The sequence below is a fragment of the Chanodichthys erythropterus genome, chromosome 12, assembly GCF_024489055.1.
Source record: "Chanodichthys erythropterus isolate Z2021 chromosome 12, ASM2448905v1, whole genome shotgun sequence".
Lineage (NCBI taxonomy): Eukaryota > Metazoa > Chordata > Actinopteri > Cypriniformes > Xenocyprididae > Chanodichthys > Chanodichthys erythropterus.
This window is the reverse complement of record NC_090232.1, coordinates 50,121,664-50,137,596: the sequence shown is the minus strand read 5'-3', so window position 1 is coordinate 50,137,596 and position 15,933 is coordinate 50,121,664. Positions and strand designations below refer to the sequence as shown.

Below are 15,933 nucleotides of genomic sequence, written 5' to 3'. Positions count from 1 at the left end.
TAACTACATGTAAATTTGTAACAATGACACTGTAAAATAAATTATTACCAATGTTTCTCATTTTTTGTCACAAACCAAAAGACTCACTCAAGAAGAGGAAGTTAAATCATGTTGGTTTACCATGATGCGGTTCAGAGCTACATGTTGGCCCTGATCTCATTATTTGTCATTTGGTCACTACGTTAAGGAGCACGGTAAGACAGACTTTCATATTTCTCTCTTCTTGTAGTATTTTTTTTTTATCTTTATTAGTTTTGATGTTTTTGCAGAGAAAAAAAAAAACTTTAGAACAAAAAGAACAGTCGATAAAATTAGTAGTAGTAAAACAATTATAGGAAAAATTACAATAAAAACAACAAAAAGTACTTAGATATGATAAACTAATGGAAAATACAGTACGATTTTAGAGGGAAACGGAGGAGAAAGGGGAAAAAGACAAACTGCAGTTCTAGCTAGCTTTTAAAGCATATCTGAGGCCTACGAGAGGCATCCATATTCCCTTCTTTTAGTATTTTTCAAACCCATTATCAGTTGTTTATATGATTCAATCATTCAAACTACATCTAGTTACGGCATTGGGGTAAGCTGAGCCAGCTTTTGCTCAAGTAAAATTTTCTAACAAGATTAAGCAAGACTGTATTTAATAATAGCTCCTGTCAACATGGAATGATAAAAATCTATAACACTGTAGCTTCTCTAAAAAGCTGTATAAATAATCACTGTCCACTTCTTCTTGGCATACTGGATTAGATTTACTTCACTAATAAATTATGAACATTTTAATCACGATAATTCATATTTTTTTAAGATGGATTTACATATGATTAAAGGTCAGGGTCAGATTAAGACAAAGTCTTTAAAGAAACAGGTTTAAATGATATTGCCTGAAGTTTACAGTTTTCTCAATCGCTTTGGCACATTTTTCAAAAAGTCTCTGAACTGTAAAGATGTCACAACTCTTCATTGCATGTCTGTAAAATGTTGTTACTCACCCAAAACAACATGCTTCAAACTTAGCTATTGTGTCAGTGTAACGAAGCGGGACTGAGGCAGAGATCCATTTGCAGCTTGTATTTACAGTGAGCGTGGTCGTACAGGCAGGGTCAATCAGGAACAAACAGGAACAGCAAGGGACAGGCAGAATCGTAGTCAGGGTACAGGCAGTAGATCAGGGCAGGCAGATATCGTTCACAGTCCAGATAACAATAAACAGTCCAAAGGCAGAAGGCAGAGAATCATAAACCGGAAACAGGCAGGGATCAATAACAGACAGGCAGACAGGATACAAACGCTCAGAATTGACACAAGAGTAATCAAGACTTCGCGGTGAGGTGGTGTGTGTGTGAGTCTTTTATAGTCCAGGTAAAGTGTGGCAGCTGGGTGTGGTGATTAGTGTGGAGTGATTGTGAAGTGAGTGCAGGTGATGAGCAATGGAGGATCATGGGAAATGTAGTCCGGAGTGAACAGGAACAGGCAATGATCGTGACATAACGCCCCCCTCCCGGAAGGCGCGTCCTCGTGCCGTAAAAGGAACAGCTAGGGAGGGGGGGGTGGGTGCATTGGAGATCTAACGGCAGATGGGGACGGAATCTCCAATGCAGCCCCAGGGACTCAGGCAGCCACGGTGGGTCAGGTGGTTCGGGCAACCGCGGCAGGTCAGGTGGCTCAGGCGGCCACGGCAGGTCAGGTGGCCTGGGTAACCACGGCAGGTCAGGTGGCTTGGGCAACCACGGCAGGTCAAGTGGCCTGGGTAACCACGGCAGGTCAGGTGGCTTGGGTCACCACGGCAGGTCAGGCGGCTTGGGTCACCACGGCAGGTCAGGTGGCTTGGGCAACCACGGCAGATCAGGTGGCTTGGGCAACCACGGCAGGTCAGGTGGCTTGGGCAGCCGCAGCAATGAGTCCATAAATGGCCCTAGTGGGCAACAGTCCATAAATGGCCCTGACAGCAGTGGCTGGGCAGGGTCCCCACCCACCAGCTCCCCACCCCTAGGTATACTGCCCCCCCCAAAAAAGTTCTTGGGGATTTCAGCGGGGCCCGTCGCAGGTTCGTGGGCAAGGAGTTCGGGTGGCGCCGGCAGGGCCAGGCATGTGGGTGAAGCCGGCAGGGCAAGACGCCTGAATGGCGCTGGCAGCGCAAGGAGTTTGAGCGGCGCTGGCAGGGCTGGAAGCGTGGGTGGTGCTGGCAGGGCTGGAAGTGTGGATGGCGGCAGGGCGAGGAGCTCGGGTGGCGCCGGCAGGGCGAGGAGCTCGGGTGGCGCCGGCAGGGCAAGACGTTTAGGCGGTGCTGGTAGAGCATGACGCTTGGGCGGAGCAGGAGAGACCTCTGGAGTGGTCTCCAGGCCCACAGCGGCCTCTTGAACGGCGTCTGCGTCTTGAGGAGAGGAGGACGCCTTCTTCCTCCTCCTCCTCTTCCTCCGAGAGTGAGGCGATGGTTCACCGACTGGGGCGGTCTCTGGAGCAAACTCACTGGCTGAAGCGGGTTCTGGAGCGGACTCAATGGCTGGAACGCCCCCTACCTCCGTGAGCACCGAAGGGGCGGCCATCTTGCCCGTAGGCACTGGCAAAGCAGCCATCTTGTCCATCGCGTCCAGGGCGCTTGAGTGCGTTGCAACAGGCGAGCTTGAGAGCGTTGCAACAGGCGAGCTTGAGAGCGTTGCAACAGGCGAGCTTGAGAGCGAAGCGTCCGGCAGGCTCGAGAGCGAAGCGTCCGGCAGGCTCGAGAGCGAAGCGTCCGGCAGGCTCGAGAGCGAAGCGTCCGGCAGGCTTGAGAGCGAAGCGTCCACCGGGCTTGAGAGGGTAGCGGGCGGTTGGCCTGAGTGCGAAGCGACCGCCGGGCTTGAGTGCGAAGCGACCGCCGGGCTTGAGAGTGAAGCGGCCGACTGGTTTGAGAGCGAAGTGGCCGGCGAGGACTTGGGGATGCCAGCTGCTCAGACTGTAGTCAGAGGAAGATCAGCCACACTGGAACGTAATCCTCTGCGCCCTTGGACGGATCCAGAAACGTGACGTGGCTCTGGGCGATCAGCGGAGACGCGATGTGACTCTGGGCGATCAGCGGAGACGTGACGTGACTCTGGGCGATCAGCGGAGACGTGACGTGACTCTGGGCGATCAGCGGAGACGTGACGTGACTCTGGGCGATCAGCGGAGACGTGACGTGACTCTGGGCGATCAGCGGAGACGTGGACTGGTGTTGTTGTGATGGTGGCCACCATTTTGTGAGTGTTCTTTGATGCGGCGGCCATTACGTGATTAAGCATGGTGTCGTGTTCTTCTGCGACACCCACAGTAAAGGTAGTAAAGCCGCTCAGTAGTAAAGCCTGTTCAATATACTGTTCCAACGTCCCGTTTGGATCGTGTAGCGGCATGACAGCACTGATCGGGTCAGATAGTCCACCGCGAAAAAATATCATTAGGCACTCCTCATTAAAACAGGTTAACGGTGCCAGTTCAATAAAGTCCATGACATAGTTCTCAATGGATCTGTCCCCTTGACGGAGACCTATTAATTTGGCAGATGGGTTCATATTTGTTGAGACAGGAACACTCACGGTAGCTGCTGGATCTTGGTAGTGGCGAAGTCTTCTGTAACGAAGCGGGACTGAGGCAGAGATCCATTTGCAGCTTGTATTTACAGTGAGCGTGATCGTACAGGCAGGATCAATCAGGAACAAACAGGAACAGCAAGGGACAGGCAGAATCGTAGTCAGGGTACAGGCAGTAGATCAGGGCAGGCAGATATCGTTCACAGTCCAGATAACAATAAACAGTCCAAAGGCAGAAGGCAGAGAATCATAAACCGGAAACAGGCAGGGATCAATAACAGACAGACAGGCAGACAGGATACAAACGCTCAGAATTGACACAAGAGTAATCAAGACTTCGCGGTGAGGTGGTGTGTGTGTGAGTCTTTTATAGTCCAGGTAATGTGTGGCAGCTGGGTGTGGTGATTAGTGTGGAGTGATTGTGAAGTGAGTGCAGGTGATGAGCAATGGAGGATCATGGGAAATGTAGTCCGGAGTGAACAGGAACGGGCAATGATCGTGACAGTCAGTAAGTTGACAAATGCCACCAAAATAAAAAGTGTGGTCAAAATCTTGAGATGTTTTTTTCACCATGGAAATATTTCAGTTCTGTCTAGCTGAATGCTTGTGTGTATCTCAATGAGCTTTTTAGATACAGATTTCAACAGCAGGTTAAATTTACTGGGAAAACTCTGTACTGTAGTAATCAAAAGCTTGAAGCTTGAAAATTAACATTTTTATTTCTTTTTGTAGAAATATGTGACATATAAACTGAACATTCTTAGCTGTTCATTTATTATGTCTTCTCCGAACACCACCACACATTCTTACATATCTTCATATTGCTCTTCCACAACAAGCAACTTGGATTTATACAGTAGGTGGCCATCCAAAACGGTGTTTCTACCGCCGCGCTTGCCGCCGCCGCCGCGACGCAAAGTGCATTTGCAGCTTTAGACCGCTGAGTGGCGCTTTAACCACATGTTATCCAACAAATGCATCAAAGCACATTTATCTTTATGCAAAATGTCAATTTTCTCACATATTAGGCCTATATTTATCACAAATATATTTTTTATTTATATTTTAAAATCCTTAAATAAAACAGCATGCATTTTTGACACGCACATACTTTGTTATTCGTTACCTGTCCTTTATTTGACAGATAACTACTTAGGAAAAATATATCTGTTTGGACACTGATTAATAAATTGTTGCGTGTTTCATGAATTATATCCTTTATTTTAGTAAAACGTGAGTCACTCCCATTAATAAGGCACGATTTAGCTAAATCATTAAAACTAAAAAGAATGGACGAATTAATAAAAACGTCATAAAAAACTGCAACTGCAGCCGCATTTAAATGCATGAGTGTATTCTATTCCTTAAAATATCAAATATCAAATTCAGAAACAACACATTCCAGCGGATAGATCGCCTCTTATTTAACACAAACCTACGAATTTATGATCGAATTGAGATATTTCTTTGTTTTTAGGTACAATTATTCGCTGAGTTTAAGTTTTTTGAGACGTTTCAGATTCTCGCCGAGAGACAGCTAAAAGCGCACCCTGTTTTTTATTTATTTTATTTTTTATTTTTTATTCAAAAGGTTTTGTTGTTATTGTGAGCGTACACAAATAAAAGTAGACCATTTGTAGTCTTGCATCAATCTGTAGGCTATCGCCAAAAATGACGGAAGGCCTGTTTTAAGTTGTTTCTGTCATGAGGAGAAAATCCATCAGAACGCGCCGGCGCTTTCTTCGACCAGAGGGATAAATATGTAGCCAATTTAGTTTCATATTTATATTTAAATATTGGGCTATAGCCTAATATATATTTTTAAGATGTCACCAATGTTAATTATGTTGAGAGACAAATGCAGCGGGTCAGACATAAGTTTGACCACTTCATTAAGTTTTGTTTTATAGTAAGTCTTTCATTAAAGTGAATTTTGTTTTGTAGAAATTGTATCTTAATTTCAATCAATGTTTCATCAACCAATTGCCTATATTTAATAATTAGGAAGAAAACCAAGAACGTCGGGTGTGGAATGGATTGAAGTGCGTAACAAACGAAACCATCTTTCCGCGGCCTTTGAATATAGACGTCTTTCTGTTTTTATTAAATTTATCAAATACATGTCTTTATTGCTTAATTAATTGATAAGATGTTTTGGTCTAACAATATATTTTAGCCCGTCTAAATTCTAAGTTAGACACAAATTTGCGCATATAGGCTATATAAGGTTCCCTTCTAGACAAGCATAAATTGCTGTTTCGGCTGCAAATTTTCAGTAATTTCTATCGGTGCATCAAATGATATAGGCCTAAATTAAATTCATGTATTTACAGTAAAAGAATAAAGAAATAGCCTAACTCTAGACTTATTGACTGGGATATTTACGTTTGGGCAATATAATAATAATAATAATGTTAATAATAATAATAATAATATCTCAGCCGCAAAGACCGAACATATTTATTTGTCTCGGCACACGACCGCTAACAGTAACACAGTAGCACAGCGCATCAAAGCTTGCTGTTGTCTTGGCTACCTTACAAACGGCGATGGAAACAACAGTGAATTTTTTCCCCCTTTTGTGGTAATTTAGCACTAGTTTCTGTGGTATTCTGCTTGCATTTTTGGGCTTCAGTTGGATGCTTTATTTTCATCTTTAGTCAATTGAGTTCAGTTCTAAAAAAGCAAAGGCTAAATAGTAAATAATCTGCGCCGGGGCCCATCATAGGATGGGGGCTGCGGGGGTGTCCCGTATGCCCATGATGTAATGGTAATACATTGCTTACAATGGGCTCATGTTAACTACTGTAAGATCATCAGACGATTTTAATGTGTTAATGTTTAAGTTTAAGATTCTTTATTAAATATTCTTATTTTATGCAAAACATATAAGCATCTGTACATTGTACCTCTATAAAATCACAACATAAATCATTAAATTATACTTCAAATGAACCGTACAAACCCAGTCTTGGTTTTTGCTGTGTTGATTCAGTTCATTTCAATAACTGCCGATGTTGCGAACTGTGGTTAAGATGTAAAGCAGCTTGAAAGAATCGACCAATATATGTAACATTATGGCTCCGTATTATTAGAACAATAACTGTACAGAATCTTTACTGCCATCCAATGTTCCTTAAAGACAAAGAAATAAAATAAAAATGTTAAAGAAAAACAAACAAAAACAACAAACCGATTGTGTTCCATTTATATGTATAATTTTTACATTATCCTGTGTGAATAAAAAGCATTCACCCAACCTAACAGTGCTTGCTCTGCAACAATTGACAAGTTCGAGATAGGAGGAAGGACGCTTTGTGTAAAATGTTTGTCACCAAAGCCATTAATCCAGAGGGCGGGAGACTCAAAATATTAGCCTAAGCTATGCGCCTGACAGACCTTTTTGCAATCTTGGTGCTTTTTGTTAATTTTTACATCCTGATCTGATCATATGAAATAAGCTAACGAAATACACAATTGTTAGACTCTGTTATGAGTATTTGCAGTAAGTTTCTTTATTTGTTTGTGTTATGGGGATTTGCAGAAGTTCCGAATGGGTTCAACCCACCCCCCGCGCGTTTGCCAGCGTCTGCTGCTGCAGAGCAGAGTATGTGCGAAGTTTTGACTGGAGCAAGGAGGGATTTTTTAAAAGTCGGAGCGTCGTGGTTTTTTTTTTTTTTTTTTTTTTTTTTTAAATCTGCAAGAAATGTTATGAGTTTGGCGTGTGGTAGGAAAAAAAAGTTTGCACAATAAGCCACTACGCAAATTTGTGTCTAACTAGACCAGCTAAAATATATTGTTCGACCAAAAACATCTTATCAATTATTTAAGTAATAAAGACATGTAATAAAGTAATAAATAAATGTAATTAAAACAGAAAGACGTATATTGATTCAACCTGATTCAAAGGCCGCGGAAACATGGGTTTGTTTGTTACGCAATCCATTCCACACCCGACGTTCTTGGTTTTCTTCCTAATTATTAGGCCTAAATATAGGCAATTGGTTGATGAAACATTGATTGAAATTAAGATACAATTTCTACAAAACGAAATTCACTTTAAAGAAAGACTTACTATATAACAAAACTTAATGAAGTGTCAAACTTATGTCTAAGTCTCCCGACTTAAGTCTCGACTTATGACTTAGCCTATGTCTCCCGACATTGTGCATCTGTCATGCTATTCACTTTAAATAATCAACATAGGTGAAATTAAAAATAATAATAAAAATAATAATAGGAAATATCCCAATATTTAAACATAAATATGAAACTAAATTGTTTACATTTTTATCCCTCTGGCCGACGAAAGTGTCTGCGCTTTCTGATGGATTTTCTCCTCATGACAGAAAGAACTTAAAACAGGCCTTCCGTCATTTTTGGCGATAGCCTACAGATTAGTGCAAGACTACAAATGGTCTACTTATATTTGTGTACGCTCACAATAACAACAAATCCTTGTACTTTTGAAAAATAAAATAAAATAAAATAGAAAACAGGGTGCGCTTTCAGCTGTCTCTCTGCGAGAATCTGAAACGTCTCACAAGTGAGCTTAAACTCAACGAATAATTGTACCTAAAAAGAAAGAAATATCTCAATTCGATAAGATATAACTGTTAGGTCTGTGTTAAATAAGAGGCGATCTATCCGCTGGAACGTGTTGTTTCTGAAATCATGGCCAGTGCTCGTTGCTGCTGTTATCAGGTCTCTTGGCGCTCGTGCACACGCACAGTTTTCACACAGACAATCGAGCGTTTCGGTCTGGTAAAAGCACAAAACAAAATGCACACAATGTGTCCTTGCTCTTCATGTACAATCACTGATGAACACCTTTGTTTTTAATGAGTAAATTAGCCTAAATATTTACTCCTGCCGGTATTTTAGTCTGCGACATCAACATCACTAAACATAACATAGCATAGGCTATAGACCTAATAGCCAAAAAAAAAAAAAAAAAAAAAAAAAAATTAAAACAATTAAAAACAATTTTTAAACAATTAAAATAATCAAGAACAATAGCAGTTAATAAGAATAATTGCTCTTAATGCAGTCTTAATGCTGGACCGTTCTCATTTCGCTCCGCATATGGAACTTGAAGAATTTTTTTTTTTTTTTTTGCTATATGTATATATATATATATATATATATATATATATATATATATATATATATATATGCGTAGTAATGACAATAGCATGCAGTAAGACTTTGTGTAAAGGTCTTTCTTTTAATTTTTGATGCATAGAGTAGCCTAAGATTATCCCACGTTTTGAAATTAACTCTCACTTTAAGTTTTCTAATGGTTTTTAAGGATGTTAAAATGTTATATTATAATGTTATTGCTGTTTTACTTCGTCCTTTCATCTCCGTTTACAAACCAACATTGTATTATTACAGTCACTTTCCAATCCGTCCCTTTGCGCCACCTGGCGGTAGTTTTTTACACGCGACTGAATTTCAGTTAACGCAGCGGCCCTGCGGCGGCGATATGCGCACCGGTAATACCCATTTTGGTTGTCCACCTACTGTATGTAACGTATTTATACAAAAATAAATGTACTGTATAGCTGCTGCTGTTTAGGGTTGTGACGTACCTCCATTTTCACAAATAGTAGTGATTGTGTTGGGCCAACTCCACCCACTGAGCAAATTACGTCCAGAAGACGTCTTTTTGAGGTCTTGTCTCAGGTTGAAAAGACGTCCACTGAGGGGCCAGAATGAAAGTTTTTATGACGTCTTTTTTTGACGTCTTCTGGACATCCGATATAAACGAACACGCAGAATCACCAAAGGTGAAAAGTCACAATTTTTAAGCCACCATCGTGGAGATGAGTGTTTGCTTTAGTTGGACTCTTGACTAGAGGTGTGCGATACTGCTAGATTTGGTATCGATCCGATACCAAGTAAATACAGGGCCAGTATCGCCGATACCGATACCGATACTGATACCGATACCGATACCGATACCGATACCAATACTGATACTTTTTAATAATTAAGGTGGATGCATCTTCAACCTAAATCTAAATGAATTTTCATGACTTTTAATTTGTTTTTGTGATTTGCATTTTGGGTTATTAATCAGTACTACAAAAGCTTTTGTTCAGAAACAACTTTTGGTTACTTCTGTTTTATTTAAATAAACAAAGTTACAAAATGATTACTTCACAAATATAAAAAATGTAAAAACAAATTCTCTTTTCAAGTAGCATGTTAACAAAAAATGTTTCTCCTCTTTAGTGCACTTCTTTTCAGGATTTTTTTCTTAAATAAACAAAGTCAAAGTTTTACTTCACAATAAATATAAAAAATGTAAAACAAATTCTCCTTGTAATACGATATAATGAGAACAAAATAACGTTTCTCCTCTTTAGTGCACTTCTTTTCAGGATTTAAAAAAAAAAAAATAATCATAAATAAAAACCAATTACTGTAAATACAAAATATAAAATGTAAAAATTAAACAACACCCAAAGCCTTCAGTTCAAAGAAATACTCCCAGAATCCCCTGTGGTCCCTGTTCCCCTGTGCAGAAAAGAGGTTTTGGTTAGAGGTTTTTGTTCAGGAACAGAATCATGTTCACATTTTTTGCCTTTATTGCAGATCGCCTGTGACTAATTAACTGTCCTGCCTTTGAAAAAATCCTCTCAGCTGGCACTGATGTTGCAACCACTCCCAGGTTTTTCTTCGCAAGTTTGCTAAGAGAGGGGAATGTTTGTGCGTTGTTTTTCCACCAAAGTAGTGTATCCTGATTACGAGGAATTGGCCTCTCTTCTGAGTACCTGCGCAGTTCAATTAGTGCATCTGTGCTAGTTGTCCGATGCCGCTGAGATGCAAGGACCTGAGAGTCAAAATTTTCCCATATCCCACCTTTTGCTGCAGGTGGGGATGCAGGAGCCCCTGCAGACAAGCTTGAACTAGTTGTAGGGGCTGAAGCAGAGCTGGTGGCAGAGCTGGTGGCAGAGCTGGTGGCAGAGCTTAATCCAGATGTTGAAGGTGCTGAGGTCTCACTCATTGACTGCATTTCTGTAATGAGTCGAGCTTTTACAGGCTCAACATTTGCAGAGTCACGGAATCCCAGGTTTTTAAATCGAATGTCCAGATAGGTGCTGACAGCAAGACCATAAAATGTCTCAATAGACCTGAAACGATGATGGCATTGTGCTGACAGCTCAGCAGCTAGCTTGCTACCTTGTCGCTCAGAAGCTAAAGCAGTTCTCAGGAGCACTGAAACCAGGGGAATCACCTTCGAAACTGAAACATGTTTTTCAGTAGATACCTCCCTGGTTGCTTCTTCAAATGGTCTCAGTGCGTCAATAGAGAGACTGATAACAGACCATTGCTCCTCATTCAAGCAAAGCGAGCTCTTGCCAAGTAGACAGAGAACTGTGGTAACTGCCTCTTTTTGCTCCAACAATCTCTCCCACATGTAGAAGACAGAGTTCCACCTTGTCTCAACTGCTTGAAGGAGTTTATGTTCAGGGAACTTCTGCTGCTTTTGGATTTCTTTTAGCTTGTCTGCAGCTCTAGTGCTGTGGTGAAAGAAAGTAACTATAGCACTACTTCTCTTCTGGAGTTCTAGTATGTCAGGGTGAGCCTTGAGAGAGTCTTTCACCACCAAATTTAAAGTGTGTGCGAAACATGGGTAGTGTGACCAACCAGCTTTACGCACAGCAGCAACCATGTTGGCGCCATTGTCTGTTACTACAGCCTGAATCTTTTCTGAAATGCTCCATTCTTCCGCAATTCTGGTTAACTGCGAACAAATATTGTCTGCAGTGTGTTGTCCAGAAACAGAGCACGTTTCAAGCACGTATGCCAGCATTTGCCAGTTTTCATCTATGATGTGGCATGAGACTGTTAAATATGCCTCTGTCGCTGTTGATGTCCACATGTCAGTTGTCAGCACAACATTGTCCACACTGCTTAATGCCTTTCTGACCTTAGAGGAGCACTCTTCATAAAGTGCAGGTAGTTTCCCCTCCATCAGAGTTTTCCTACTTGGAATTTTGTACCGTGGCTCAAGTGTCTTTACAAAATTCCTGAAGCCGACATCTTCCACTATGGAAAGAGGCTGCAGGTCCTTCACAATCATTTCTGATAGGCGCCTTGTAATATCCACTGCTCTTGGAGAATCAGCTATTGATAAAATAATAAATAATAAAAATAATTAAGTCTGGTGCACATCTACGTGTAGTTTAAATATAGAAACTAGTATCCCTTTCACAGCTAACACAAAAAGGGTAATTATATTCAAATATCAAATATGACCTACATTATATTCAGTATATTCGTTTCAGTTCCAGTAAATGTATTCATTTAAATAACACGCTTCAATGGAATGAATGTATTACTTCTAGGTCTTAGCATAATTCTTAAGTTGACTAAAGTAACAAATGACCAGTTATTAATTATTATTAACTAATGCTGAAGATGACTAAAATATGTCTTTCATCACTCTTATCTACCTGGATATTCTCTGCCAAACTGAAATGCCTCTGGCAGTGACTTCTGCCTCTGAGTCGCGGGTCTGTCGGGGCCAGGGGGTGGGGTAGGGGGATTTTTCTCCTCCTCTCTCCGTTTCTGCAGCTCTGCATTTTCTGGTCCGTGATTTTTCATATGTTTGTACAAATTAGTTGTATTGCCACTGTATTTTAAAGACTTTCTACAAATGGTACAAGTCGCTGTTGTCTCATTTTCGGCCTGAAAATACAGCCATACAACGCTCCTCTTTCTCTCTGCTGCCATTCTCCGCCTCTGACTGACTGCTGTTAGAAATGCGCGGCTGAGAGGCGCGCGCGCCTGCTGGTGGTAGCGCTAGTGGTGAGTCACGTGACGGTACAACACAGGAGAGGGGGAGGAGAGCAGTGTCGAGCACGAGCAGCACTCTTGAGAGCTTGCTCTGCTCTGTGACAGCAGCAGCATTTTGACAAACACGGCCAGGTCGCAAAACGAGAGAAACTGAAACTTAAGTATCGATATTTTCACGTTGGTATCGATCAATACCGATACCAACGTTGGTATCGATATTATCGATATTAGTATCGATCTGCCCACCTCTACTCTTGACCCTTGCCTTATTAATATTAGAGTTTGTTTGAGCAGTTAACTGAGTCATAACAGCCGAACAAGTAAAGAGAAATGATCAGGTGTTGATTATGGTCTCACATAATCATTATTTGATCTGAATCACTGAACTCATTTAGAGCTCAATCTCTGAGTTAGATTTACATTATTGATTACAGCAGAAGTGTGATTCTACAGCAAAGGATCAGCTTTTACATTATGACTCAAATGATTTCAGAAAAGTTGTGTTGAACAAAAAACAAAATCTTCATTTTAGGCACACACAAACATCAAGAATCAGCCTGTGAATCTCAACAGTGGTTGCCATCATAAAGCATGTTGCAGTCCATTCTGGGAGCCACCAATCAAAATTCATCCATGGCTCCCATCATGCATTGCTGCATGAATAAATTATGAGCTTAATTGTCTTAGTAATTTCCATCATATCCTCATATCTTTCCTCAGATCTATTCCATCTATCCTCATATTTTATTTTATTCTGTTTATGTGACTTTTTAGTAGTTTGTTTTCTTATGTTCAGAGTTGATCTGTTGATCAGAATATGTTGCTTGTTACCGTCATTGAGATTCACAGGCTGATTCTTGATTTCTGTGTGTGCCTAAAAGAAAGTTCTTTTTTTTTTATCATGTGAATCCTTTATATTATATTGATAAAGCTGATCTTCTGCTGTAGAATCACAGTGCTGCTGTAATCAATAATGTAAATCTAACTCAGAGAGTGGGCTCTAAATGAGTTCAGTGATTCAGATCAAATAATGATTATGTGAGACCATAATCAACACCTGATCATTTCTCTTTACTTGTTTGGCTGTTATGACTCAGTTAACTGCTCAAACAAACTCTAACAAGAGCCCAACTAAAGCAAACACTCATCTCCACGATGGTGGCTTAAAAATTGTGACTTTTCTCCTTTGGTGATTCTGCGTGTTCGTTTATATCGGATGTCCAGAAGACGTCAAAAAAAGACGTCATAAAAACTTTCATTCTGGCCCCACAGTGGACGTCTTTTCAACCTGAGACAAGACCTCAAAAAGACGTCTTCTGGACGTAAGTGGGCATATACATGCTTCTAAACTCAGTTGGTTGATTGGTAAAATGTGATTTTTATTTCATTACAATAGCAGGCCATTTGCTAATTTAAACATTTCATGTCAGATATGGAATATACATGCATGTGTGACAGATTTTGATAACTGAAAGGATCATTTTGTGTGTGGTGGCTCACATGATGAAATGATGTTTAGAAGTTGTGAAGAACTCATCAGTTTTGATCAACAAGCTTCATGCATTTAGTTACTGTGCAAAATGTAGACAGTTGTACTTACAGTTTTGCACACATCTGCCAAAGCATGTGATTTTCTTAAATCAATTAGAAATTTAAATCTGATGTGAACAAGAAACTATATATATATATATATATATATATATATATATATATATATATATATATATATATATATATATATATATAGCTCTGGAAAAAATAAAGAGACCACTTAACGTTGATTTTTGAACTTGGAGTGGTCTCTTAATTTTTTCCAGAGAGAGAGAGAGAGAGAGAGAGAGAGAGAGAGAGAGAAAGAATTTAGCCAAAAAATTATTGAGAAAAACTGCACTCAAAAAAATGATTCTAGCTGCTTGTTCAGTTTATTTAAATAAAATAAGCTGAACCAACACAAATCTTTAGTTTTTTTCTTAATTGGCATTCGCACTCAATTGTATTATGTTAAATGAAATTAAATTTGCAAAATGTTAGGTCAACCTAAACCATTTGTGTTGGGACTACATGAATCATTTATGTTGCATTGATTGAACCTGGGCAGTGGATTTCTAGTTCCCAGCATGCTTTGCGTAGGGAAAGATTGGGACAGTAAATGTTGAACTTAAGTGCTGTTTAATGTGTTTTTTAGTAAAGGGAAATACCTTTTAAAGTTTGAAGTTCAGTTATATTTGACATTTAAAAGAGTTTATGTTATGTCGATTTTTTGAGGTTACCATTATGCTGAAGTGTAGACCTTGTGGTTAGGCTCTAGGTGGCTACGTAAAACAAATTTATATTGTTCTCAACGAGCATTAACTGTGCTCAAGCCAATAATGAGAAGTTCTTTATCTGAACATTAGTTGCATGCTATAAATGTTACTTAGCATATAAATAAGTGTTATTTTAGTTTAGTTTTTATAGAAATATAAATAAGTTAGTTTGAGGGCCAGCACAAAATTTACACAGTCTACATATGGTCATCAGCTTTTCCCCTCTCAATGGTCATGAAACATGTATGTCTGTGTACAACAGCTTCTCAAAACCTAAGCACAAGCGCACATCTTCACCATGATGGTAACAAAAAAAAAAAAAAAAAAAAGCACTGGTTGGATCAACAAGAATGAATTATGTTCAGGAAACATACACAGAATACGTCAAATGAAACTGGTGTGATCTCATTCAATTAGGATGAATTTCACTCATTAGTACAATTAACCTAGCTTAAGTTCAAATAAATCAGTTCAACTGTGTGGAAATGGGTGTCATAATTGAATTAAGTTAGACCAACAAGTTATTTTTTTGAGTGTGTAATAGATACAGGTTGGCGTCCAACTTGGCAAGATGCCCCTTTGCCGATCTCACAGGGGATTTCTATGCACTGTAGGAGACTGCTCAAATTATGGTTAATTACAAAATACCAAAAATATCATTTTGAAAATCTTCTGCATGTTTGTTGTAGGTGTTCCAATGCTGACGTCAGTCAGAATGACTCCTCTTATTCTGATCTTTCTGCTCATGATTCACGGTGAGTCACTGCAACTCTTCACTCTGTAGATTTGTTTTGCACTCATTGATGTATTCCATGTTGCATATTTCAAGGATGTATTAAGGATAAAATACCCGTCAAATTATACAACACATTTGCTCACAATGAATTCGGTGTTTCAGGAGGTTTCAGTGATGATGATGATGATGAATGGGGTGTGAGTTACAGTCCTTCACACATCTGTGCACTGATAGACTCATCAGTGATAATGAGCTGCTCTTATACATACCCTACTAGACATAAGATCAAGAAAGTGTTCTGGACAAAAACACTGGCAAGAGATAATAGAGAGTTTACAGATCTGTCTGAGGACCCTGAATACAGTCAGAGGCTTCAGTATCTGGGAGATAAACAGAAGATCTGCACCATGAGACTGAGTCATGTGACACTGAAGGATTCACACAAGTACTATTTCAGATTCATCACTAATAAAGACAAATGGACTGGTGATCCAGGAGTGTCTCTTACTGTCACAGGTGACTTTCATGAGGTTTC

At 40.0% G+C, this 15,933-nt stretch overlaps 1 protein-coding gene and 1 long non-coding RNA gene across 2 annotated transcripts in view; one reads left to right on the top strand and one right to left on the bottom strand.

Annotated features, from left to right (window-relative positions):
• Positions 1–15,933, bottom strand: part of LOC137032441 (B-cell receptor CD22-like) — a 900,294-nt gene that overhangs the window by 487,074 nt on the left and 397,287 nt on the right. The gene's annotated exons all lie outside the window — the stretch shown is intronic.
• LOC137032062 (uncharacterized) lies at positions 60–15,832 on the top strand. The gene is made up of 3 exons (XR_010896653.1): positions 60–194; positions 15,352–15,417; positions 15,561–15,832. It is a non-coding gene; the product is annotated as an uncharacterized lncRNA (long non-coding RNA).